Below are 23,475 nucleotides of genomic sequence, written 5' to 3'. Positions count from 1 at the left end.
ATTGCATTGAGGTCTCCTTTGTAACTTTGCATTTTTTACTACTTGTTTGAAAGTTGTATTTTATTATTATTATTATTATCATTATTATTATTATTTCATGTATTGATTTCAAAATATAGACTCCTTAGTTCTTATCACCCCTCTTGTTTTCCTGTGTCAATTTCACCATGATGCATCATGTGTGGTTTAGTTCTGGACTGCCAGGAATATGTTTTCTCACTTGTGTCTTACTCTTTTGCTGTTGGTATTATTGCTTACACACTCTAACATATTTCATCGCTTTCTCCAAATATCAGTAGATATTATTATAAAACTGCAAATGTAGTTCAACATTAGGAATTCATTAGCACAATTCATCACACTCATAAAGAGAAAAAGCATATCCTCTCCACAGAAAGACAGTGGATATTCCATTACAGGATAAAATACTATTTCAACACTAAAATCCTAATTCTACTCAAAGTAGATTTTGGTAGATAATTTTCTGAACACCTGCATGTATGCATTTATTCTTAATTCACCCTTGTGGTTAAAAGTAATATTCTATTTATGAAGTTCTCTTATTCAATAATTTTTAACACTTTAAATGACTTCCTACATCCAACCTTACTGTTATAATGTTGGATATGCAATTAACTTCTGTTCTTTTGTGGATGATCAGTTCTTCTCCTTGGATGCTTTTTAAATTTATTTTGTCACTGATATTTGTAATCTCGGTAATATGCCTAGATTTGTGCATTATTTTTCTATCATATGCAACCAAACTACTTATCATTCATTTTGGCTTATGATAATATATTTCTTAAAGTCTATGAAATGTACAGTTATTATTCTAGTATCTTTATTTTTCTTTCATCTGAGACTTTTTATATGAATAGTAATATTTCTACCTGTGTCCTTTCCATCACTTATTCTTTGTATTAATCTTTTTATCTTTACTCATTTATTGTACTTATTTTTTTACTCATTAGTACTTATTATCATATAATATACTGTGTGTTTTACTCATTTCATGCTTCATTCTTCCAAATAGACTATAGGATTCATGAGGACAGGGTGTTTGTTTTTCACTATTTTATCCCTAGCCCTTAGATCATTGCTCAGCACATAGTAGGCACTCAAGAAAAGTGTGCTGATTCCAATTCTTACATAAATGAGTTTACTAAATATAAGCAAATTAACCACTTAATTTTATAGGATAGCATTATAATGAATTTCAAGAATATTTACTGCATAATGTTTAAGGCAACTCATGGTCAGGACTTCAGCATTCTTATTACGTTGTCTGACATATGTTTCCTTTCCTTAAATGAAAAGGGACGCTTTGACTTAGATCAATAGACGTAATTTTTACATGCCAAATGCAATACATGAGAATATGTTTTCAAAAATCATATGTTCGCACTAAAAATTTATCTTTCAAATCCCACCCTCCACATTTTTATAATAAATTTCTTTCTTATCATTGCCAGAAACAGTTAAATTAGACAATGAATCCACACTCCTACGTAATTATCCCCATCCCAACCATTCCTTTACATTTCTGGGAATTTTCCCTGGAATCTTCTTTTGTTTGTTTGCTTTTTCACCATATGGCAGAAATTTTATCATGGAATTGGGTGAAGCAGAAAAACCCTAAAATGGACATCATGGTAGCTTGATATAAATACTAATAAAACATTAAATAGTTTAAAATTATGGCTTTCATATTTCTCCAGCATATTCTGATATATTTAATTCATCTGAGAAGACATTAAAATGAATAAAAATGACATATGTATGCTCACAATATATTTGAATATTGATGCTGTTTAGGACTTCTTGAACTTATATATATCATTTAGCTTTTTTTATTATAGAGAAATATTTTCAACATACAGAAATATGCATTCTTAAAATAATATCACAAACATCTACTCCAACTATTTAACAAATGTTAAAAATGTATCAGATTTACTTCATTATGTTACTTTTAGAAATGAATCATGATGGATAGTGTCAAAGCTTTTTGTGTCCCTCTACTACTCCTCTCCCTCAGAGAGAGAGAGAGAGCATAGGTGGGATGAGGGGCACAGGGTGAGGGAGAAGCAGGCTCTCTGCTGAGTAGAGAGCCAGATTCCAGGACCTTAGGATCATGACCTGAGCCAAAGGCAGACGCTTAACCAACTGAGCCACCCAGGCACCCCATCTGTTCCCTCAGAGACAAGCAATACTTTGAAGTTAGCACAATTTCTAAATGCCTAATGTTTTAAAATACAATTTATGTAAAAAAGTTTTTTTTGTGTTTCAAAAACTGTACTTAGGGCATCATATGCATTGTTGTAGAGAAAAATGATTTTTACCCCTTAACACAGGTTATGAGATGTTAGTAAGTTCTGGAGTAAACCGGAATGTCTTTCTCTATTTGTAGTATGCTTTGTGACTCAACAAGAGATGCCTGGAGTTAACCCTGGGATTTCCAGGTATCAGTGGATATTTTCCCCTAACAGGCAGGAAGTCCCTAAGGTCCAGTTGTCCTTAAGCCTCTAGATAATGGACAGTGGGGATTCATAAGCAATTCATATAAACAGTGTCCCAAATCTGGACTGTCCTGTCCATAAGCAGTTTGTTGCTTCCTTCATAAAAAGATGCCTCTTGTGCTAAAGAGAGTGAAAAGTAGAAGGGGTTTCCTTCCCAGAACAAAGTTCCCCAGCCTCCGTAAGTTACCTTGTAGATGAAAGAAAGATGGAGAAACCACAATTTCTCTTCTTTTCTTGACCCTAGACTTGTGTTTATTTCCCCTATAAAGCCTATTCTTTAATTTATGCCATGTGTGATTATATGAAATTCATTCCTCGTGATATTGTAGAACAGCTTATAATTTTTTCAAAAAAGTAATTTTCCCAGCATGATTGCTAGGTGGAGAAAATTCATTTCTAGCATTCTACTTTTGGAAATGGTAGAAGGGATTGATAAGACACCAGAGGTGGAAGACTCTCCCCATGGGAGAAAAGATAACCTCCTAAAAAAAATTGATGATTAGGGTCAACTGGGGATAAAATGAAAAGAGGCAGCAAGGAATGTGGGCAGATACGTGGGAGAGCTAGCCACTGGGAAGTCGTGATGTTAGTCATACAGCACAGGCTCCCTGAGAAGGTGATTTGTTCAACTCTAGGAGCAGCTACTACAGCGGTGGCTGTACCACAGGTTTCTCCAAGCAGCACCTTGTTGCTGTTGCTGGCAAATACCAAATTCTTCCCTGCCCATTGGCTACTGAATTCATTCTTCTCCTAGCCTGTTCCATGGTATGCTTATTCTCAAAGATTATATTTCATCTCAAATGTCAGAGAAGCTTTCTCTGACCATCTGGTCTACAATGGCCTTTCTCAGTGACTGACCAGTTGATCCTATTTGTCTCTTTCAAATAACTCATCAAAATCTATGATTATTTGAATTATCTATGATTAATGAGTTTCATTCATTTCTTCATTCATTTATTTATTCATTCATTCATTCATTTATGTTTTATGTTCCCACTGGACTTTGATTCAATGTTTGTTGTTATTATTATTACAATCAATGACTGCTCAGTGAGCTCTCAATCCTATTCCAGTCTACAATACTTTTTTTTTTTTGCAGAAAATACTGAGAAATCTCCGTTAATTATCTTAATATAACATAATGGATAACATAATTTATGCACACCTTAAAAAATTCAATGTGATGTAAATATTGCAAAAAAGAAAAAGGTAAATAATTAACAATAAGTTGTGTATTATAATGTGAAAATACATTCCGTTTCTCACAATAAATGACAACAGACATTAGCATATTAGATAATAAGGAGATTTTTGCATCCAGTGACAAGTCACCAGGATTGTGACAGCCAAAAGCTGATCCAAGTATATTGTATTGAAGGCACAAATATTATGGTAACACTATGGTAAATAATACTTGGTTAGACACTGAACAAATCAGAGAACAATTAGTCCTCAATTTCTTAGGTAAGTACAGTTCTAAGAAAATCTCTACAAAATCAAAGGGTTTTATTATTGTTTCTTTTTTCTAATTTTTAAATTGACATATAAGTAACAAAAGTATAAGGGACATAGCTTACTGTAGATCGATAGAGTTTTTCCTGTGTGTACCTTCTATAATCTTCCCTCAGGAGAATATATAAATCATTTCAAGTACCCTGGAAGGCTCCTTCATGACTCCCTGAAGTTCATACCACTCCAAATATAATCACTCTTTCAATTCTTAGCACCACAGATTAGTCGTGCCTGTAACCTTTTTTATACAGCCCATTTGTTCAACATAATGTGATTTATTTATGTTGTTTTGAGTAGTTGCAGGTTTTCTTTTTTATTGCTATAGCATATTCCACAGAATGAATTTATCACAATACATTCATTCATTGATGGATGTTTTGAATCGCTTCCAGTTTTTGGCTCTTAAACATATGCTGCTACGAATGCTTTTGTATGTCTTTTGGTAGACATCGACACTCATCTATCTTATTTGAATAAAAGTTTCTGGTTCCTAGAGCATAAATATTTAACTTTAGAAGATACTGCCAAAATGTTTTCCAAAATGCCTCTGCCAATTTATATTTCCAAGCAAGTAACAAATTCTGTTTGATCAACATTCTGGCTAATATTGGATATTGTCAGATTTTTGAGTGCAAACACTCTGGTGGAGTGTACTAGCATCTTACTGGATTTTAATTTACTTTGAAATACTGTCTTTCAGCCTGAAGCTTTCTTTTTCACTTAATATTATCACTTGATGAGTAAAAGTACTTAATATGAATAAAATCTGATTTATAGATATTTTTAAATTTTAAGAGTTTGTTCCTTTTCTTAAAAAATTTTAGAATGATTTGCCCATACTAAAGTCATGAAGATACTTGCATATATTTTCATGTAGAAACATTACTATTTTATATTTTACATTTACATTTCTATTCCTTAATCATTCTATGATTAGAACTTAATAGAACTTAATCATTCTATGCTGTGAGATATAGGGGCCAAGTTTCACTTTGTATGTGAGTACATCAATATTCATATAAACTATTTGTCCTAAATTTATTTATTAGGGGTACCTGGGTGGCTCAGTGGGTTAAGCCTCTGCCTTTGGCTCAGGTCATGATCTCAGGGTCCTGGGATCGAGCCCTACTTTGGGCTCTCTGCTCAGTGGGGAGCCTGCTTCCCCCTCTCTCTCTTCTGGCCTCTCTGCCTACTTGTGATCTCTCTCTTTCTTTGTATAAATAAATGAAGTCTTTTAAAAAATAAATAAATTTATTTATTTTAGAGAGGGAGAGCATGAGTGGGGAGAGGGGCAGAAGAAGAGAGAGAGAGAAAGAATTCCTCAAGCAGAATCCCCTCTGAGCATGGAGCCCAACATGGTATTTGATTCCAGGACCCTGAGATCATGCCCTGAGATGAAATCAAGAGCCAGCTGCTTGCTTAACAGAGTAAGACACCCAGTTATCACTAACTCAAACTCTTTAATGTAAAGGCTTCTTTCCTTAAACAATGGACTATCTATCCTGTTGCTGGTCTATCCTTGAGCCAATACTATCCTCTCAACTGGATACCTTTTAAAAATACAGAACAGGGATGCCTGGGTGGCTCAGTCAGTTGAGCAATGGACTTTTGGTTTTAGCTCAAGTCATGATCTCATAGGTCATGGATCAAGTCCTTCCTTGGGCTCCACACTAAGCAGGAAGTCTAGCTCGAAGATTCTCTCCCTCTGCTTCTACTCACCGCCCCCCCCAACTCATGCTGTCTCTCTTTCTCTCTAAAATAAATAAATAAATCTTTTAAAAATAGAGGAAAGACATAATTAATATACCAATAATTCAGAAAAGAATTATAAAAATTACATTAATCAAATGAATACAGAAAAAGATGAAAAATGACTTACAAATGGCATAAACAGGAAACAAATGTAAGGCAATAGATTTAAATTCAACCACATTAATAATTACAGTAAGTTTAAAGGCAGAGATTTTCAGATTGGATGAAAAGAACAATTCAACTATAGACTGCCTATAAGAAACTCATTTTAAATATTGATGACTTAGGTTAAAAGCTAGATGCACTATGCAAATGTCAGTTGAACGCTAGCTGGAATGTTTTAATTTATTTCAGACAAAGTACAGGACTAGGAAGTTATTTCATAATGATAAAGTCATAAATAAGATGGAAATCTGGACCATAAGAGGACACCAACCAACAAAGCTTCAAAATATCATCAAATGGAGAGTGGCTCAGAAAGACAATTAACAAGAGTTTTCACTTATACAGCATTCATAAAATGTAGACTGTACATTATTCTATTACGGTTTTAATTTACCCATTATGAACAGTTTAGCTCATGTTTGGAAAATGTTTATATAGATCATGGTACCAACTATAAACTTAAAGCATGGTTATATTTGGAAAATTTGTTTTCAAAATGGACTAATTACGAAGGTGTAGGTGCTTTGTAGAGGAACAAAAAGAAATGCGGCAGGTATATGAGGTAGAAGCTGTTAATGCTCTTGGCTAGAAGAGATGAGGAAGGGAGCACTTTACTGGGAAACAGAGAGTCATGAGCAGGTTTCAGAGAGAGAGCAGCAGCATTTGGTTGATGAGTTTAATAAGCTCAACATGACAACCCAGAAAGGTTGCCAGGGGAACTTCCCTCCTTTCCATGCTCCTTCAGTTTCCTTCCAGGGTCTTCCATTCACCAAAACCTACAGGACACCAGAGCACCCAAGAACCTAGATCAGTGTCCTGGGCAGAGGTCAGGGTGAAGAATGAACATAGCCTTTCTTGGGATAAATGGGAGAGATATAGCCCAGTGGTCATAGAGAAAAAGGAGACTAGGTTTGCAGATTGATTCAAAACCTTGTGTTATGGGTTAAATTAGCTCCCCAAATTTAATAGTTGAAGCCCTAGCCCCACAAATATCTCAGGATGTGACCTTATTTGTAAAAGGGACCATTGCAGACATAATTAGTTAAGATGTCGTCATAAAGGAATAAAGTGGGCTAATAACCCATTCAGAGCAATGTCCTTCAGAAAAAGGACATTTGGGCACAGGCACACAAGCAGGGAGAATGCCATGTAAAGATTGGAGTAATGTGGCTAGAAGGCAAGGCACTACCATAGCTAGTGGACTCGGAACTGATTCTTCCCTAGCACAGAAGGAGCACAGCCCTCTGGCACCTCGAACTCGGAGGAGCATTTATAAATTTAACATCTGTCCTTCCACCAATTGTGTATGTGGTATAGCCTAGAAACGTGTGATAACGGGGACACATACTATTGTGCCGTTGCATTTTAGAGAATTTATTTACCAAGTCTGAGCTGGAGGGATCTTTAAACACGCGGATGCTGGGAAGTTGTGTGATCAGTTTGTGTGTTGACGTGGCTAGACTACAGCGCTGTTGTTTAATCAAACACTAAGCGTTGTTGCAAAGATATTTCACAGATGCGGTTAACTGTTACAATCAATTGATTTCAGGTAAAGAATTTTCACTCAGTAATGTGGGGTCAGGGGACTCATGCAATCATCTGAAAGGGTTAGGAGCAAATACTGAGATTTCCTAGTGAGGAAGATTTTATCCAAACGGCACTATCAATCTGCACTGACTTTCAGCTGCTGCTTTGCCCTGCAGAATTTGGACTTGCCACACCCCACCCCATCTCACCCCACTCCCATCAATTGAGCCAATTCCAGCATATAAACAGATAGATACTTAGACAGATGCAGAGACAGATATAGATACATATATATATATTTTTTTCTATTTCTCTGAAAATCATGACTCATATAGATGCTTCTTACTCCTTTTGAGAACACAGACTCATCTCTACACTATTATCTCAAAGTTGATTTATTTTCATTATGAATAAGCTGCTATGACAGTTTTCTGATTTCATATTTAATTTCTTATAATATCAGTCTCTTTCTCTTTTTCTTTTATAATCTTAGCAATCTACTTTTTAAATTATTTTTATAACCATAGGAATCTCAATCTCTTCTCTGTCCCTGTCTTTGTCTCTGCCTCTCTCTGTCAAATACACACACACACACACACACACACACACAGACACAAACACACTCAGCAATTAAAAGAGCTCACAATCATTCCGGTCTTCCTCATTTTCCCCTTACTTCTCTGCACCAGCTTTTAACAGCAGGGGTGTGAGAAGAGGAACTAAATGACTTCTGCTGTGTTCTGTAACACATTCCATTAAAAAGGGTAGGACAAGGACTCAGAAGTTATGAAAAGATAATTTCTAATTTTTAGGAAGAACATAGAATTGGGTCACAGTAGTTCCCTTAGCTTCTCCTAAAAGTAATTTTATATAAAATTCAAGATTATCTTACAAATATGCAGTGCCCGATGGTGGAATCAGAAACTAACTTGGGGTTGTGGTGGGCAATCATGGAAAGGCACTGTGTGGGGGTGGCATGGTCAGCTAACCACCAGACTCTTGATTTGGCCAAGGTCATGATTTCAAGGTCCAGGGATCAAGCCCCCCATCAGCTCCATGCTCAGTGGGGAGTCTGCTTGAGATTCTCTCCCTCTGCTTCTTCCCCACTCATGCTTTCTGTTCTCCCACTCTCTCTCTCAAATAAATAAATAAGTGAAATCTAAAAAAAAAAAAAAAAGACACTGTGGAGTGATGCCATTTTAACTAAAGTAGGACAGTAGTATGAGAAAGCCTTAATCCTTATAAAAATGGTAAAATTCTTACCATAGGAAAGAGGTAATATTGAAAATAAACTTAAGTACTCTGGTCTTTCCTGCTCACCAGAAGCCCGGATCTCTGACAACAAATTTAAAGACATCTGGACATAAACTCTTTCTTGAAACAATCCTTGATTTCTTTCTATGTAATATATAAAATGTTTATTTTCAATAAATATTTTACTATTAATATTTTATTTACTTAATAAATGTTTAACTAAATTGAGTATAAAAATTTTACTACACTCCAAATTCAAGTATAAATATCTCCATATATCTATTTAACTATTGTTTTGAAGTATTCCAGATCCTTAGAAAGTAAAATAATCAAAAAGTAGAAAAATTGATGTAAAAAAAATCCTAATTAAAAGTAGAATTTTATTCTTCAGCTCTAACTCCCTATTTCCTTTTCCAATCCAAGAATTATGAAAAAAAAAATGGTTTGACAACTGTGGCTCAAATTTCTTGTAAGCAATTTCATGTATCTCTCAATTTCCATTATCCTTTGTAGTTAAAAAATGGCCCTCAAATTTAAGTGATTCTAACTTGTGGGCAGAAAAAGCCTTCTGAGGTCCATAAATCTCCTAGTGACCCCAATTTCATTTATTTACTGGGTTTCTTATTTCCTTCATATTTCCTTTATGTTAAAATTGTTACATTTGTTGAACATGTCCCCTGAGTTTCTGGTAGGATAAGCATTCATCATGATGGATAATCTTAGCCCACAAACTTTAAGTACAAAGTGACAGAAATTTATGGCTTCTTCCAAAATTAGTTCAACAGCCTACTCACTTCTTCCCCCTAAAAATCTACTCATGGTTTAAGTGTCAGTTACAGGCAGGTGTATATGCCCACCACGCTCTCTTTCTACCCTTCACATGTTTGTTGTTGTTGTTGTTTTTTAAAGATTTTATTTATTTATTTGACAGAGACACAGCGAGAGAAGAAAACACAAGTGGTGGGAGTGGGAGAGGGAAAAGCAGGCTTCCTCCTGAGCAGGGAGCCCAATGTAGGGCTCAATCCTAGGACCCTGGGATCATGACCTGAGCCGAAGCCAGACGCCTAACAACTGAGCCATGCAGACGCCCCATACCGTTCACATGTTTTATCACCAATGTCTGTGGCTTTAAAATGTTGGCAAGGATATTTCTACTTTTAATTATATTCCTGTTTTTTTTTTTTCTTTCTCAATAAAGTACTTAAAATTATAATTCATGGGGTGCCTGGGTGGATCAGCGGGTTGTCTCTGCTTTCGGCTCAGGTCATGATCTCAGGGGCCTGGGATTGAGCCCACAGGCTCTCTACTCAGCAGGGAGCCTGCTTCCCCCCTCCCTCTGCCTCTCTGCCTCCTTGTGATCTCTCTCTGTCAAATAAATAAATAAAATCTTTTAAAAAAATCACAATTCATTATATACACACACACACACACACACACACACATATATTTCCATATGTACACACACAAATATACAGACAAATAGACATATAAATTTATGTATGCATATAGCAACTCATAAGAACCCTATATTTTATGTGTGTCCCTTGATCTGTTTCTCAACTTTGAGGTTACAAGAGACTTGCCCCAATGTTCTCTCAATACATTTTTACTCCTTGGACCCTTTCCCTAGCAACCCTAAAATGTTTCTTCCCTAAATCCACTTTAGACTTCTTGTTTTCTTTATAGTTTGATCGACAGCATTGCTCATATCACTGATACTTTCTCTTCCTGTGATACTATTGATTTTTCTTCTTTTTACTTTTTTTTTCCACTTACAATTCCCAACCACCAATTTAAACTTCTAGTCTCACTTTTCCCTTTTTATATTTTGAAAGCTTGCCATTTTTTTCATTCCATATATATAATTCAAGGGGGGAAAAGAATATAGAGTGAGCTCTCAAGGAATATTTGGAGGGATTCTTAATAAAATGAATATGATAGCAGTGGTACCATCATCTCTAAATTTTATAAAGCTTCATAACTGCCCATTAGATAGAATAGGCAGCACCATTATTTATGTCAAAGCATGATACTTCCTATGGTAGAAAAGCCTTCTCACCGCAGAATTACTGTAATCTGCTCCAGAAAGCAAACTAAATTAAAACATCTAAGTAAACATGTCCTTATGGGGAAAGATTATCCACTTTTCTATAAGATAACAATATGATATTTTTTTTTGTGTGATGACACAAAGTCGATAAGCATTCCCATAGATATTTAACAATCTCACGAAAGCCTGTGATGTTTCTAATACCTGTGTACAATGCTACAAATCAATCTGTTTCAACATCATGATGTTTCTTTCTTCCAGAGATAGAAAGGCAGGATCAGGAAGAGCACTATGCGTTTAAGTAATTCAACAAAAACCCAGACCACAGAAAAAGAAATGATGCAATTGAAGATGAGCAGTGCACAAAGTCACTGCAAGATGTGCAAACCAACGAGCAGATTCTGCAGCCTTTAGAACATGCTCCTCTCTGGGAATACTCTGGTCTTATCGCACTCCACTTCTTCACAACAGAGGCACCCCCAGGTGTATGCATCTTTGCCCCTAGTACCAGTTCACATCCATCTGATACCTCAACTCCCAGCTAGAGAGAAGCTCTAAGCAGAGTTCAGGCCACTATGGAAGGAACACCTGGGTCATATTCTTCTGCTTCTCAGAAAATCCTCCGTCTGATTCCCTGTTCTACTTCAGCTCGCCATTTGAAGCTAGAAGAGTCAAGAGTTTATCTATTCCTTGCATAAAGAAATTGCATGGCCTAATCCCCCTATTCTATAACCAGATAAACTAAGCATCTCTCTCTCACTTGCTTTTTCAAGCCATCTTTCGACTGGTTCTTTACCTTTTGTATAGAAATAGACTCTTGGGCACCAATTATAGAACCACCCACACTATACAAGATATTAGCCTCTCCCTTCCTCCTTCCCTCCTTCTACCCTCTCTATCTTCCTCTTTTCCTTGTTCTACCAAAATTCTTGGTAAAAGTAACTAAATGTTTGTATTCCAGAATGCAGCTCAGAAAATGTGTGCAATCTTGAAGATTGGTGCTGCTGGAAATACATGGCTTGCAGGCTCAGCAGGGCCCTCGGAGAAGCTCCCCAAACTTCCCCCTCCTGGTAAGGTCCCCATTGAAACCTAGCTCAGCAGCTCTTCCTAGTCCACAACAGTTCTTTTCCAGCCCTGCTCTCAATACTTCCTAATAGTCCTCTTTACTCTCAGCACAAGGCTCTTGCAGTTTTTGAGCGTGACAGCTTGATCTTCCTATCCCCATATCCATCCCTTTGACCCTCTAGTTTTAATTTCATTTATTTTTGCATCCCATGACTGTTCTAATTATATGACCCACAAATCAATATCTAGATTATTATTTGCTGTTATATTATATATGTGTTCCTGAAAACTCAGTATTATGGAGATAGAGACTTTGAAATTCAACAGACATTTACTAATTGTGTCATTGGACAAGGTAATTAACCTCTTCAAGCTTCACTTTCTTTAGATGTAAAATATGGTAATGTGTATTTCAGAGTGTTAAATGAGATAAGGTTTGCACAATTATTAGCTCAGAACTTATCAATGACTCCAAAAATGGAAATTATTTTATTTTCATTCATTGAATAATCTATGTCAGGCACAATTCTAAAAAAATATGAAGGAACAAAGTCTTAGACAAATCCAATTCCTTTCCTTCATGGAGCTAACACTGTTGTAAGAAATTGCATGAAACAAATTAAGAAATTAAGGAAGGATGATTTCTATAACACGAAAAAAGAGATGGAGAAGAAAGGCATGTGCCATATATAATTTGCCTATTTTTTAGTCACGTGTCTTAGTCTGAAAAATTAGTCTTCCTAAACTATACCTCTCCTTGGTAGGTGGCAAAGTTATGCAGAAACTTTATTTTGGAATGAATGTCTTTCAGTATTAGTTCATTCTGCTCATTTCCAGCATGAACATGCTAGTTCTTGCTTCATTTTCCTGAGGGAGATGTTGGCAATGGTCTTCCTAGTGGCTGTTCACACTCACCAGGTTCCCATTCCAGTAAAAACTATAATTTTTTATTAGATTGACATTCCCATAGCTCAGTCCAAATTTTATCACTATACCATATATATGTATATATATATATATGGTAAATGCACATATGATATATATTGTAAGGGCCTATTCAGCCAGAGCAGCCCCACCCCCGTCGAACTGCCATTTTGTTGTAAAACTTAAATTGACCTTGCCCCCCCCCTCCCAGGGGAACTTACTTAAAAGCAAGTCTGGGAAACCAGTTCCAGGTAACAGCCCAAATGCAAGGGTGGGTCAGGTCAGGTGGAGACATTCAATCAGTGGGGGCGCATACTGTCTCCTAGCTACCAAGGTGATGGGCTAGTTTCCATGGCTACTGTGGGGCGAATTGTAGTTCAATTGGCCACCTGTGTGTGGCCAGGCCGAACCACATGGCCTTTGCTCTATAAAAGTTAGTTTGTAAGGCAGGGAGGGGTCATCCTCTTTGTAAGAGGTGTCCCCGACTGGTTGGTTTGATTCTCAATGCTTGGCGCGAAATAAAGCTTTGCTTGACCTTCGCTTTGTATCAGTCTCGCTCCTTTGACCATGGACCCATTATTGGGGGACTCAACATTGGGGACCCAACAATATGTATATGGTAAATATATATGTGGTAAAAAAGAAATATATATACATATATATTTAAAGGGCTCCCAATTACCCAATCACTCTCAGCTTAGCTCTCAAGATCCTCTGTATTTTTCTCTTCTTTCCAGTCATACCTCCCAGGTGCTTTGTTGAGGTGTTTTGTTTTGTTTTGTTTTGTTTTTTCTTCTCTGCCTGCAAAATTTTTAAATTATCTTTGATAAGAATCGTGAAAGTCCATGTTTTTTACAAGGTATTTTGATGTCCTAGAGGAGGTAGGATCTTGTTTTTGAGCACTTGTTGCTCTTTGAACTGCTGATAAAAAAGGTATTAATCACTCTCCCTTGTGTTTTGTTTACTGGAGGACTCCTTATCTACCTACCAGCTTGTAAGTTACTGGGAGATTGACTACTACAGTTATCGCTGAAAATACTAAGAACACAAAGAAGATTGCTCCCTCCTTCACTTAATTAATTTTCTATCATTGAGAGTACAAGGTCTGATACAGAGTTGCTCAATAAATATTTGCTGAACTGAGTCAATTAAATCAAGGAACTTCACCTCTAAGAAGTGTTACAACACTTTATAATTTGGACTTTAATTGAGGGTAACTCCATGATCACACATACCATTTGGCCTTTCTGGTCTTCATTTACAAGACACTTTAGCACACATTTTTTGTTTTTATTTGTATTCTATGATGTTGAAGGTTGGAACTACAACTACTGCCTGGAATTTAATTCCAACTGGGAACTAGGCACAGTTAAGCATTCCTCTACAATTTACTTTAATGAGTGCAGTAATATATTATTACAAAGAAAAAGTAACTAAAAGGGTGGTTGACCAAGCACTGTGAAATTGACATAAGTAACCCTCTCCAAGTTAGAAATTAAGACAGACTCCATTTCTAGGGTGTGGCTGAGTGCTGGAAGAGGTCATGGAGAGGACATGACCTCAGTTCAACCCACAAGGTGCACCCGGGCAATGGGAAACCCCTGTCCTTAAAACAGGAGTTCTGCCCCTTATTTCCACAGCAGGAGCTGCTTTCAAGGATGCGGCCTTGAGAGAGTGATGTGCTCTTGAGAGCAAGTGAATGCTATACATAACAACTCAGTTAAAGTCTCAATAAACTTTTAAGAGGCTAGTGGGTACGTGTGGAAGTCTGTTTGCCTTGTAGCTGCTGAAGACAAGCTTGGTCTGTAAGTTCCCTTGCTTATTAAACCTGCCACCTGCCAATCTGGAGGGGTCTGCCTCTTTTCTTTCGTCTCTCCTTGCCTTCCGTGTTCAGGGGCCAGTCTGCAAGCCAACACTAAGTTGACTCCAAATGCGCCCCCCACTCCTGCCTTTTTTCCCCTTAGAAGCATGTGGGAAATGAAAAACCAGTCAGCTGCTGTTCCGTGCTTTGTGCTGTTTTATTGTGGTCAGTTACAGCAGTGGAGCAGTGAACATGTCACTTTAAGAAGAAAATCTCCTTAACCTTGAAGGGATGAATCAGGTGTGAAAAGCTCGATTTGATCCATCAAGAGGGATCCTTTTCTAGGTTTATGTTTTGAAACTGAAAAACATACACAAGTCTGACTCACGCTCTAGTTCAAAATTATCTACAAATGCCACCCCTCTTATGAGAAACAAAAGTATAGATCATTTTTTTTTTTCTAGAATAAAATGAATACATTTTAACAGCAAACAACGTAAGGGGGTTTTGTTTAATGCTCCAATCTATACAAGCTAAAGAAAGCATTGTTGTTCCTGGGGTGGGGTGGGGGGGGGTCAGTGTATGCAATTTTTCTCCAGAGTTTTTTCTTACATGTTTAAATTAAGAAGATTTTATCAGAATGCCTCTCTGTAGTAGTTTGTAAATGATGATGAACAGAGGTGGGTAATTCTAAATTACTATAAGCAGGATAAAAAGGTGTACATTTAAAAAAAATGCTAAAATCTGCAATAAGGCTAAACTTGCTTTGAGCCTCTGCCCTCTCAAACCCTATCTCTAAGGGAGATAAAATAATGAAAAATACTTCCTAGACTGCTGGCAAAACTCTTATTGTTTGTACCACTCTTGGAAAAGACTCTTGGGACGAGCCGCGGAATCCTTGCTATTGATTGGCTGGTTAAATAGAGGACTATTAGCTTCAGACAGGCTAGATTGATGACACAGCGGCAGCAGCAGGAGCCGGACTCAGAGCTGAGCGAGCGTCAGGGTGAGAAGGAGCGAGAGGGAGAGAGCGAGGAACACAAGGTGCGGGGGGAGGAGACAGTGCACGTTCCACAGCGTTACTATGTGGCTGCTGGTGCGGATCAACTTGCTTCCCCCGCTTTCTCAGTCAACAACTTACTGAGATGCCTTTTCTTTTGCAAGAGGCTGTCAGCTCCGAGCCCCAGCAAGAAATAAAAGACTTCACCTTGGAACAGTTCCTCTCACTCCTGCATCATTAAAGAGGATTTTGAAAAGAAAACAAAAAAAAATCAAGCCCCCTCTCCAGCCCCTCTTCGTTCCAGAAAGGAACAGAAACAGTTACGTGCTTCAGGTAAGGAAATTAAAATTTTATCTCCGGATTCCTCTTTAGTCATTCACAGTAAAATATGTCCTAGCTTTGCAGGCTTTAAAAACTGAGTTTTCAGGGATGTATTAAAGTCAATGCAATGCATAGGCGTGTGGATTTAAAAATGTGTTGATATATTTTTATATGAATATATTTGCTATTTTATCTCCAGGTACATATAAGTTTTATTTATAAGATCACTAGATTATAAGTTTTTATAGCAGATATACTCTGTATGGGAAAAAAGAAGAAAAAAAAAAGCAAAGTCCACACTCAAAAGAGCATTTTTGGTGACAGCCTTAAAATATGTTTATGTATGTTGTTCTTAGCTGTGAAACAACTTTGGGAAATAATAGCATATCGCAAAAAGACGATTACAGTGTTAAACTGTGTAGTATTCAATTTCATGCAGACATAGAAGCTACAAGGTTTTCAGTGATTGTCAGCTGTTATTTTTTTTTCTGTATCTGTCCTTTGCAGCCTTAAATCTTCAACATAAACATGATGTCTCTTAAATGATGTGACATTAGATTGCCATCTTATTATAGCTAAGTTATTGATGGCTAGCATTTGGTCTTAAGAAAGTACTGAGCTAATGCAGAGAAATACGACTCTGGAGATGTTTAGCCATTCCGGAGTCCATAGCTAGAGCTGCAGTCAATCCTATCAATTAATATTTTAAGTATCAGTGATGGTGTCTGCTGGTAGAGTATTTATGAACATATAGAAACTTTGCACATATTAAGGTCTCTGCTGGGAACTGGATTTTTTTTTTTTCTTTTTTTTTTTTTGAGGGAAATGATTGGATGGCATAGGAATCACAGGCTGGGGCAATGCAGTACTGATGTAGTTGACTGACCTTAGGTTTACAGGTCAACTGCTGAAGAAGCATTGTTATATCTGATGAGAATGATTAATTTCATCCTTACTGGAACTAATATAGTCTATGGCATTTTTGATGTCAGTTTATTTGCTTTTGGGTCAATGAAGAGAGGGATTCTATCCTGAGCTGCTCTGATTGTGTTTTTGAGTGAAGTTCCCTGAGTCACTAATCAAAGATCAAACTGCCAGCTGTGATAGGTCGGCAAAACTTTGTAATATGTTGCTCAGTGTTTCAGATAATAACAAGATTGCCAGTACTCTTGGGAGCCAACATAGCTGAAGTTAGGAATATTACATATGCTAAATGCCTGTATTTGCATCTATGTTTAACCCTTGCTTGTATTTTAAATATAACTACGTATTCGAAGAACACAATTTTTCATGACCTCTATTTTGTCTTTTAAATATGGAGTAATGTTTTAATGCTTCATAATAATATAAATATTATAGCTACTTATATATTTACATTTATATTACCACATCAGAAAGGAATGATTGTTATACATTTTGTAAAGGACAGGTTGTCTAAGAGCATGGAAGTGTGTATTAGAGAATATTAAATATTTTGGTCTTTCAATTGAGTCATTGGACAAAACAATTATATGCATCTTTCTTGAGTATTATGTTTCAAAAATTAATACCAAACTATCGACTGAGGAAGGTGGCAGTTACCATAGACCATACATTTATATTTATATGTACATGTAGTTTATATATTTATATATATACACACACACATATATATATAGCATATACAAATATTATATCAAATCCCTACATAGACTTTGTCATAAACCTATCATAGTCTTGATTATTGATTTGTATATATTATAATATTAACTTTTTATCCAATTTATCCAAAATTGTGTTTCTAATACTTCCATTTTATTGTTTATGCAAACAATCTGACATATCTCCTCAAAGGATATAATCAAGGTTTAACTAACTCATCTGGTCATTTTGAAATTTAAAGCACAGTAATTTTAATTCCATAATTTTTGTTGCAATAATCTTAAGTGTCTAACCTAGTTATACAGTCCAGTTTCCTTATAGCACTTATCTGTGGGTTATAATGAGGTATACTCCATAAAGAAAACTGATTCTTAATTGCATTATGTGTTTTTTTATAAGACCATTAATATTTTAGCATAGGTGGATGTAAGCATCCATACTTATTTTTCTTCTATGAATAGGCACATTTTTCCTTTAAAAAGACTTCTAAAATCATTCTGAATTACGTGCCTCTTGCACTTAAGCGCTCTTCTTAGCTTATCTTAAATGTTACTTTGATCCTTTTTTCTCTTTTTTTTTGGGTTATTTTACCAATTCTGTAATTACTCCTGTGAGAGATTTAATTCCCCAGTCTTCTTAATAGGACATTGTCCCATGATTGGAAACAAAAGCAAGTTCTTTTTTAAAAATAACATTTTACACTTGCAACTATGTAATTAATATGTCTCCTGCATTCCAGATCAGTGCTCCTCAGCAAACATGATCAAGGCAGACAGGTGTTCTAGCTGTCATGTTTAGAGGTGTCAGGCTGAGTCTGAAATCTAGCAGCTTCCTTAATCAATTCAGTTTTCAGTTTTCTTTGCATTTTGGGGAAGGCTCCGTCTGACCCTTTATGCAACCTTCCATTTACTTCTGTCAGATATCTTTGTTGATTACTCATTTTAGCCATAGTGAAGCAAAAAGAATGAAGAAAGTACAACCTTTTCTGTTTTTATAGGTATCTGCACCATTAGGGGGCTCTTTCTTCCTATGTTATACTCAGCAAACCACTGAGAGAGATTACATTGCTTTCTTAAAGTATATTTGCTGTGTTTAGAACATGAGTGCTGCTTGAAGTAGCTTTCTCCTACTTTCCACAGACAGAAACATTTCAGATGGATAACAATTTCTTATGTCCATGGGAAAGTGAATTTACCCTATGTTGTCTGAATTCCTTCTCTTTCAAATATTCTTGTATATAGAATGTTTTATCTTTGAAAATAACAAGGGTTTGAAATAGTGACGTGACCAGTGTTAGACACATTTAAAGATTATATGTTATGCAGCTAGTATCCTGAGAAATGTTGAAGTACGGAAAAACTGCAGGGAAGAAAGTTCCTTCACACTCATCTGCAAATGTCTGAGAGAGAATGAGTGACTCTGGGCTCACCAGCACTTCGTTTTCAGCAGAAGAGAGCAGCAGGCAACAAAAAGAATATTACTTGTTTTCTACAAAAATAGACATGGAAAAATGGAAAATAATAGCATGGCTTCACTAGCCATACACATGTAGGACATGTATTTTTAAATTCCATTTTTTTTTCCTTATTACACTAAATGAAGTTTTCATAAACGTACCCAGCGTGCTACAAGCCGCTGACTCTGGGGAAAGGGTGTTTCCCGCATCCCTTGGAAAGCCATGCGGATTGAACTGCACTGCAGACTTTGGTCCTAAAGGGGAAGCACATTCCTCCCATACCCACAGCAGCTAATGATGCCCCCGGATGGCAGGACTTGTTTGGGGATAAGTCAACACTTAAATCTCCGTGCAAAAACAATTAAGTGGGTCTGGGATTTTTATCATAGATGCCATCCCCATGGAATGAGTGAGAAGTGTCCCACACTTGTGAGAGGCATTTCTTTTGGGGAGTGAGAGAAGGGGAAGTATTCTGCACAGTGAATCCTGGGATTCTGGTCATTTCTTGAATGCTTCATTGATTTTGCAGGATAGAAGAATAGTTGCTTAAATAAAATGAGACGATGGCAGTGGCACAGATATTTCTTTTACTGGCATTTTGGAAGTAAGCATGTAAGCATTTTATTCTTTGAAAAGGTGCATACCTTGAAAAGAGTAAATTTTGAATGTGACTAGTACCATGTACACAGTTATGTGAGGATCATTCCAAGTCCTTCTGGAACAGGCTGGTGTCTACTCTAACTGCGGTTCTTTCTTACAGGGTCAGCTTTCAGAAATATGAATTACTGGGTAGTAAGGCTTGAGTGGGAAATCTAAGGCTACTGATTTTATGTAATAAGTATTAAAGGTATTTTAAGGACTTTAAGTTTCTTCTGAAAAGAGGTCATCTTTTATCTTAAAGTAGGACAGCACCAAAGATGGAGAAAAGGTCTAAAACTGAAAATAAATAAAAGAAAATGGATTAGCTGTACATTATTTATGTTGTAAAATTTCATTCATGAGATAAATATAACAATGCAAGTTAAATAAATATTTGTGTTTTCTACTTAATGGTAAAGAAATGGAAATGCCACTGAAGTGTAGTGGTTCGATATCTTGCACGGGATGAGAGAACACTATAGAAATGTGAAAAGTAGGCAAATCAGTATGAATAACAACTGATACGATGGCCTAATAATCAGATTTCCAAAGGAAACAAGATAGCTCTATCCTGTTGAGTTTAAAGTAATAGATTGAGATAGATGAAGTTGATAATTAGAAAATATAGTCTGGGGTGCCTGGGTGGCTCAGTGGGTTAAAGCCTCTGCCTTCGGCTCAGGTCATGATCCCAGGGTCCTGGGATCGAGCCCCACATCGGGCTCTCTGCTCAGCGGGGAGCCTGCTTCCTCCTCTCTCTCTGCCTGCCTCTCTGCCTACTTGTGATCTCTGTTGGTCAAATTAATAAATAAAATCTTAAAAAAAAAAAAAGAAAAGAAAACGTAGTCTGTTTATACTTATCAGTGTTGCTATTACCACTCTCCAAACTTCACTCTCCAAACCTCACTCTCCAGAATCACTGGGCTTATTCATCTTTGTGAAATTATGTGTGTGCATGGTTGGGTGAAAATGCCTGTGTGTGTATATTTATGGATATCATCATTTTTATAGAGTTTGAATTACATGAAAATATAATCATGTTGACTGTGTGACATGTGTTCTCTATTTTCCATTTCCTACCTTAATAAATGACCCTCACTGTGTTCAGTCTCTCCCACCACCACTAGTTCATACACATATACAGAACATATGATTATCTCTAGATACTTTACATTAGAATTTGCTGAGGTATGACCTGAGACTGGTCCATATTATGCCCCTTCTAATTGCCAATATTTTCTGCCCACTATGATTAAATGTTGAGTCATGTGACTGAATTCTTAAACATTGTTGTTAACCAACTTCCAGTCTCCCTAAATTGTAAGTGAGAGGAATTGGGCATAGAATTACTGACACTAAAGGAAAATAATGTATTAGATGAGTACATATGTCTTATTAATAATAGAGTGGATAATGTGTAGGTAGAAATAAGGGTGTTACTCCTTGTCTAGAAGATATATAAATGCAGCTCATCTCTAGTTATCCATTCACACCCATGCTTGGCAGAAATAAAGGAAGTGGGAGAAGATCCAATAGAAAACCATACTGTATAATGAACGAGAAGCAAGAACATAGAGTTCCCACATACTCCCTCACCTCCATCTCCCCTACCCTGCTAGTTTCCCCTATTAAATATCTTGCCTTAGTGTAGGACATTCATTACAATGAAGGAGCCATTATTCACAAATCATTATTAGCTAAAGTCCATAGTTTACCTTCGGGTTATTTGTATTAGGCTTTGTATTGTATATTCTTTGGGTTTTGACAAATGTGTAATGACATCTGTTTACCTACATAGTTACATGTAGAACAGGTTCACTGCTCTAAATTCCCCTGTGCTGCCCCGACTAGGTTTTTCTCTCCCCTTCCTCCCTTTTTCCCTCCCTCTGAACCTCTGATCTTTCAACTGTCTCCATAGTTTTGCCTTTTCAAGGATGTCATGTTGTTGGAGTCCTACAGAAGGTGGTCTTTTCAGGCTGGCTTCTTTCACTTTGTAGTGAGTTTCCTGTGGTTTCTCCATGTCTTTTTGGGGCTCGAGAGCTCATTTCTTTATATTGCTGAAAAATGTTCCACTGTATAGATTAACCAGTGTATTTATCCATTCACCTACTGATAGACATTTTAACTGCTTCCAAGTTTTGGCATTTATGGATAAAGCAGCCACAAATATCCACATGCAGGTTTTTTGTGTAGACATACGTTCTTAATGCATTTAGGTAAATACCAATGAGCACGATTGCTTGTTCCTATGGTAAGAGTATGTTTAGTGTGTCAAACTGTCCTCAGAAGTTGCTCTATCATTTTGTTTTATCACCAGCAATAAATGAGTTCCCATTGCTCTACATCCTTGCCAGAATTTGGTATTGTCAGTGTTCTAGGTTTTAGTCATTCTACTAGATGTATAGTATATTTTGTTGTTTTCAGTAATACTTTTGATTGGCAATAACTGCTTCTGCTGTGTGGAGAATAATTCTAAGGCACATCGTGGATCTTCAGGAGAGATGTCCATAATTAACTGGCAATCTTTCTTTGCCAGTTTTTTTTTTTTTCCCTCTTGCAGAACAGGATATGTGTGTGTGTGTGTGTATGTGTGTGTGTGTGTGTGTGTGTGTGTGTGTGTTAGGGGAGGAGGCAAGGTAGTCCATACTTGTAACACATATTTGCTATTCATAATTTAGTGCTCTGGTGGAATGAATGAATAAAATTAGAGCAATCAAATAATTCAATCCATATTTGTTGATTATCAGATAACAACAATAACTTTATTTTTAAAGCACAATGATTGATTTAATTTCATATTCTACTTTCTAACCATATTTCTCTTGTGCGTAGAAATAGCTGGCTTCATATTGCTCATACGAATCCAAAATCCTCAGGCAGATTGAGATTCTTTATAATCTGGCCTTGACCAAGGTTTCTAACATGATTGCTGATTAATCTGAGCTCAAGCTAAGCTGCATTTTCCCTTTGCCCCAACGTGCTCTCAATTTTTGCCTCTGATAATCTTGCTTTGATTGGTCTTTCTTGACTTCTTTGCTAATTCAAACATTACCGATCATTCTACAAATCCTTAGGTATTCCTCTAAAGTTAATCACCTAAGACCTTGCTTTATTAACTAAACATTTATTATGTTTATCCTTCTATTTGAACTGAATGATTCGGAAATGGAAAGAATATCCTTTATAATTTTTCCAGTCCTTACAGTGCAATGTCCACGCTACTTACTAATGCCTATTAGTTGAAGGAATATTTTTAAATGTTCTTATGAGTACAAAATATGTAAATGATTTTTGAAAATTTTTTTTGCTGTTGTTGTTGTTGTTGTTTTTTTTTTTTTAAGATTTTATTTATTTGACAGACAGAGATCACAGGTAGGCAGAGGAAGGCAGAGAGAGAGAGAGGGGGAAGCAGGCTCCCCGCCGAGCAGAGAGCCCGATGTGGGGCTCGATCCCAGGACCCTGGGATCATGACCTGAGCCGAAGGCAGAGGCTTTAACCCACTGAGCCACCCAGGCGCCCCTTGAAAATGTTTTTATGTCTCTGGTTTCTTTTCCTTCTCCTGCCCCATTTTCTTTTCATTTAAAAGGAGAGCCATACAATTAGCTAAAGGTCTTATGATCTAATCCTCACACGATGGTTGGTACCTATAAAACTTGTATCCATGCCACAGAACCATCCTGTACCTGCTTTCCTGACTACTCATTCAAACACCATGCACTCGTATTATGGTACATAAGCTACTGTGTGTACAACTCTTTTTTTTTTTTTAAGATTTTTTATTTTTTTATTTATTTGACAGATCACAAGGAGGCAGAGAGGCAGGCAGAGAGAGAGGGGAAAGCAGGCTCCCTG

The sequence above is a fragment of the Enhydra lutris genome, unplaced genomic scaffold (genome assembly GCF_002288905.1).
Source record: "Enhydra lutris kenyoni isolate GAN:26980312 unplaced genomic scaffold, ASM228890v2 scaffoldscaffold32, whole genome shotgun sequence".
NCBI classification, from domain to species: domain Eukaryota; kingdom Metazoa; phylum Chordata; class Mammalia; order Carnivora; family Mustelidae; genus Enhydra; species Enhydra lutris.
This window is presented reverse-complemented; position numbering follows the sequence as displayed.